Genomic DNA, 5,845 nt, shown 5'->3' on the forward strand with positions numbered 1-5,845 from the left:
CCTTTTGGGTCTTTTTTTTTTTTTTTCCCTCTCCAAATAATTTAGTGTGGGTGTCAGTGTGTTCGAGCCAGCCCAAGCATTCCCCTTGGAGCACAACACACGAGTTGTTGTGAAATGCTGGGGATGGTGGAGACGTACATTATATACCAGCAAATTAGTGCCACTCTTGTGACACAAAGAATATTTCTGGGTTTGCTATTGGGAAGCTGCGTTTTACTGCCTTGAGTCCCCAACCCACAATGAAGCAATTATTAACGCGCTGTGATAGTAAGATACAAAGCAAGGTTTATAGTTCAGTTGCAGAAATGTGGTGGGCAGGGAGAGCTATCCGAATAATGCAGTGACAATGGGAAAGGTTGGGGCGTTCTGCTGGGAGCAGCCTCTTCGCACCACTGACACAGCAGAAGCAAAGACACGCTAGGTGGAGGAAGGGGCAATTCAGGGAAACTACTTTTCAGGGTATTTTTTTTTTAATATCTTTTGGTTTGGGATGCCACTTTCCAGAAAGGGCTGTGCCTATACATCCACAGCCCTGCTTATCTCCTCCAGCATGTTCTCCTTGCTTACACAGGCTTTGAGGACCCACTAGCAGCCCCTGGAGAAAGGCAGCTGCAAGGTCCCTTATTTTTGGGGGCCTATAAGAAAGATGGGGATAGTCTTTCTATCAGGGCCTGTTGCAACAGGACAAGGGGTGATGGGTTTAAACTAAAAGAGGGAGATTCAGACTAGATACAAGGAAGAATTTTTGACAATGGAGGTGGTGGAACACTGGCATGGGTTGCCCAGAGAGGTGGTAGAAGCCCCATCCCTGGAAACACTCCAGGTCAGGTTGTTTTGGGGCTCTGAGCAACCTGCTCTAGTTGCAGATGTCCCTGCTCAGTGCAGGGGGGTTGGACTGGATGGCCTTTGAAGGTCCGTTCCAAGCCAAACCATTCTGTGATGCTATGAAAGCAAGATTCCATCCTTGCCTTTTGCACAGCAGCCCTGCCACGCTCCCCTGCTTGACGAGTACTGCTCCACAGAGAAAAGCCCTGTCAGGGAGCAGGGAGCTCTGCAGCTCAGCAGTGGGTGCTTGGCTTTAGCACTAGCATCCAGGTCAATATTTTGCCCATGTGCATGCATCCCCCTTGGACCATTGGAACATAAGCCCTATAGTGCGATTTGGCAGGCTCTGAAGAGGTCCAGCTTGGTTATGGTAGCTCAAAGCATTGCCTTTCTGGACTGCAGCATTTATTATCTCTCCTCTCCCCTACAAAAAAAAAAAAAAAAAAATCACTCCATATATATCTGTAATGCTGGCGGGTTAATTCTTCTCATTACTTTGGGGGACTTGAAACACCGAGACACATGAAAGGAGCAAATTTGTCTCAATTCTCACACCAAAGTACTGGAGATCACTCCATATATCTTCTCAAGGTGATCGGCTGGGGCTCTGGTCTAATCAGCCAGTTTCCCCCTTTTATCTCTCCCCTATCTGTCCAAACAGCTCTGGAGTCCGTCAGTCCCATGATATCACACCTTGGCACAGTCCCCGCCTGTTTGCTTTTTGCCAGGATGAATCTTGTAAACACTCGCAAGAAATCCCAGCAGCCCCTGAGGGAAGCACTTTTTCCCCCTCCTCCCCTCCAGAGAAACAGCCCATCCTTCATGGCTCACTTGGGATGACAGAGAGGAAGAGGAGGAAACAGAGGCTGAAGGGAAAGCAGGAGGAAGGTCAGGGATGGGGAACCATGTCACATTTTTTCCTGGAATGATGGAGCTGTGAGGATGACCTCGATAACTACGGAAAATAAACAAACGCGGGAGGAGGAGCCAGCTAGGTTCTCTGCCAGTCACTTCATATTTTTTTTTTAATCTTTTATTTTGCTCTGTTTGTTGATGCATTTGTTGAAAAGGCTTTTCCTTGATGGGTCAAAAGTATTGCAAAGCCCCCAGCAGCCAACACCCAGCTGGGACCAACCCTAACCTGGCAGCCTTCGTCTGGTTACTTAAGCAAATGAGGCTTTGGGGATTAACGAGGCATGTATCTGTCTGGTTGCTTCCTTTCCCCTGCTCTCCAGATAACTTCTGAGCCCATTCCTTGTTTGAAGACTAACCTAAATGAGGCCAATGATCTCTGGAAGTTTAGATTTTTGGAAGTTTCTTGAAAAGGCTCCCGGCAGATGGATGGGCATGCGGAGGCAGTGCTGGCTGCAGCCTGAGCCCAGGCCAGCTTACCCCCAGCACAGCAAAAGCCACCCGATGAGCAAACTGGAGCCTACCAAGGGCTCGCAGGATGCTCAAAGCAATGTGGGAAGAGGCAGCCCACAGCCATCTCATCCCAGCCATGCGGATGCCGCTGTGTGATGCCACACCATGCATACCACACCAAGCGTGCCTCTTAACGCACGAGGAATGGCAGCCTGACGCCACTGCGGATTTTAGTCCATACGACCACATCAGGTGCCTGTAGCACTGCTGGGAATTTTCTTACCTCAAGTCGTCTGCTGGTGAGGAGACACCTATGGGATACCTGCTTTGAGCTGCCATCCCTCCCAAGCCTTGCACACAGCCATATTGCACTGTAGAGAGGGAAAAGAAAAAACCCAAACCTTTAAGCACCAGAAAGATTTTATTATAAACAAACCTCCAAGAGCACTTTGGGAGCCAGGATGATTAACATTCCTTAAGAAGAAGGTGGAAATGGAGCAGGAGCTGGAGGAGGGGAGACACAACACCCTCCTGAGGGTCCCACCTTCCCATCTAATCCCTCCGTTGCCATCTGGCAGATTTACTGGCCCCACTAATGCCGCTCCCACTGATATAATGAGGAATTGCAGGCTGTGCTATATTTCCTCACGAATTTCACTTCCCTGCCAGAAAAGTTCAAGGCTGGGTCAGACTTTTATATATATTCGTGTACATAATATATATATATATACACACACACACACACTTTTTTTTTCTTCTTCTTTCTAGGTGATTTCCACCTTTCCCCATCTAAGGACTCATTCATCCTCCTCTTCGCTACTCACCACTTTTTTTACTGTTTGCCTGGGTTAGGTTAAAGAAAATAATCAAAGGACCAAAGCTCACCCCCAACCCCTACAGGGTGGGGAGTCCTTGTTGTGCTGCTTTCTGTGGGTGCCAGGGGACTGTAGTGGGTGCGCAGCCCCCCCTGCCCTCACCACAGGACCCCTGAGCCCGCCCTCACCCAACTTCCAGCCAGGGAACATTCATTCAATCAAGCTCAGCCCCGGCTTAACAGGCTGAAAAGGAGAGGTGAGTGGTTTGGACTTTAAGCAGTCCTGTCCCTCCTCCCCCACTGCAGGCACAGATGGCCTTCACAGGGTCACGATCAGAAAGGGAAGAACACCAGCATCCTAAATCGCTGGTCTCCAAGCTTCTACCATGCTGGTTTATCTCATGCCTACGTCCATCATCTCAGATCAAGGCAGGATGCTGAGAAACATAGGTGGGAAATTTAGAGGGATACCCATCATCACGTACCTGCCTGTCCTCCCAGGGAGGGGTCCACGGTAGTGCTGCAGAAGGGAGAGCAACAGTCTCTGTGCTGGGGACTGGCAGCAACAGGGACCTCAAATAAGTGAAACTGCAGCAGAAAAATGAAAAGTCATCTTCTGCACCAGGTCTGGAACTTGCTCCCCACCACTGCTGCACATGCTTGGAGCTGTACGTGCTTCTGGGAAGAGATGGGAAGAAATGAGTTTTTCTCTCTCCATTTGGGATTACAGGATGGGAACACAGGGACAAGGTGGTCTCAGGAGACACATCTGGTGGGTAGACAACAAGCACTAAAACCTCTAGCCACAAAATGACAAAACATCTTTGAGCAGCTGTGTGTTGCACAACCTGAGCTGTGGCACTGGTGCTCCTTCATCTCTGGCTCAGATGATGTGTGGATATGCAGTCCCATCTCACCTCTCTCACAGGAGAAAGGCAAACACAAACAGGTGGAAATCACCTTTTCCCTCATCCCATGTCCAAACCACGGATCCCTCCTCCAGCTTTGCTGCACCCACCTCAAATCTTCCTTCCTTTGCAAACACATTTCCATTGAAGCTGTGATTGGTTTTGGAAAAGCAACTCTCCAGGCCAGGAGTTCAGAAAATAACCATGTCCCACGGATTAAAATTCACCTGAACAGTGAAAGCTGCTTCCTCCAGATGGCACCAGGCTGGAGGGACTCTCTTGCCCAGGAGGAACAGCAGCCTCCAGCATCCCTGCTCCCCAGCTGCAACACCACGGCCAGGCCATGTCTGCATTCAGCTCCTTGCGACACCTCAAAGAGCCCAACACCCCCTGCCAGTCCAGCTGGGAGAAGGATCTCCATCGCACCACTAGTTCAACCCTGAATGTGTGATCAAACACACCAGACTGGAAATGAAGCAGCACGTCCTCACTCCTGAGCTTTGGTACCACTGGAAAACCCCGGGGAGGCGATGAAGAATGCCTGTCACAGCTCTTGTAACGCGGGTGAAAGGCAGGAAAGCTGAGGAACAGGACAGGGATGTCCTGTCCCTGTCAGTGGCCAGCAGCGAGATCAAAGCCCGGCGGTTCTGGCTGATCCCCTGCCACAGCCATGCTGCTCTAAATTTTCATGAACACATTCTCGGCCACGGAAACCTGGATCACACCCTTTAGGAGGGGTAGGAAAGGACTCGCTGTTCTCGAGGCACGCCAGCTCCTTCATGAGAAGGGTTGTCAGACTTTTTTAAAGATGCTCTTGTCAAATACAAGGCTGTTGCCCTTGAAAGAGCTGCCAGAGCCTTCACCTCTCCATGTACCATCCCCAAAAACATCACCTCACCAGAGGCTGGGTCTAAGCTGCCTTTTCCCCACAATTTCAGAGTTTTACAGTCAGCGTTCCTTGTTTTCCATATCATTAGTCTCCACGGGCTCCAGCTCCAAGCAGGCTGGAAACCAAATCCTGCCAGACAGGTTCCAAGTGAAATCCAAATTGTATGGAAAAGAAAATTCAACTAAAAATTCAAAAGAGCACGTGAACCATACGCTGGTTCTCATCAACCGCCCAGCAGGGCAAGCTCAATGTTGCTTGAGCAAACAGATGGTTTTGGTGGCAGTCAATGAGCCTTTTCCATTTCCCCTTGACTTTTCCAGCAACCAGCCAAAATATGAAGTGCTCATTTGAGCTAACTCTCTAATTTTGCCCAAGGAAAAAACAAATAAACAAAACCCCTGGGAGATTATATTTAAGTTTCTTAAGAAAGATTTTTGTGCTTTGAGAGCTGCCATTGAGCACTGTCAGCCTGTGCATTTTTTCACAGCATTTTTGCAGTGATTTTTAATTTTGTCTGTTTGGTGTTTGAGCTGCTCTGCTGTGAAACTCCAGATCTCCAAAGCAGAGGATGAGCGAGGCAAAACCCCCTTCAGATGGGGCAAGAGAAAAGAGGACACCTGTCCTACGGTAGGACAAGGGATGAGGGGAAAGAGCAAAAAATTCCTCACCTGGACATCTCCAGAGTTGTCCTACTGCCTTCAACACCCACCCTCTCCCCAGCTGCAGCAGGTCGCCCATGCAGTTTGTCTCTGCTCCAGAGGATGAGGCTCAACACTGCAGGAATATCATCTCTCCTGCAAGCTGCAGGTGACTCACAGCTTGCAATTTTTTGTAACTACTCTGAATTTCAGATTCTAGGCAGGAGGTCTGCCTGTGACTGGGAGGTCATTTGCTCTCAGGGACATCTTCCCAGCATCTCCACACTGATGGGATGGCCCTGAGGATTTTGGCGTGGGCTTTGCTCAACCTCCACCCAGACTGCACAGCACACGCCAACGCTGCTTCCACCAGCCAGCTGGCAGTGCCGGCTGCCCTTCGGCGAGG

The sequence above is a fragment of the Buceros rhinoceros genome, unplaced genomic scaffold (assembly GCF_000710305.1).
Source record: "Buceros rhinoceros silvestris isolate BGI_N320 unplaced genomic scaffold, ASM71030v1 scaffold752, whole genome shotgun sequence".
Classification (NCBI taxonomy): Eukaryota; Metazoa; Chordata; class Aves; order Bucerotiformes; family Bucerotidae; genus Buceros; species Buceros rhinoceros.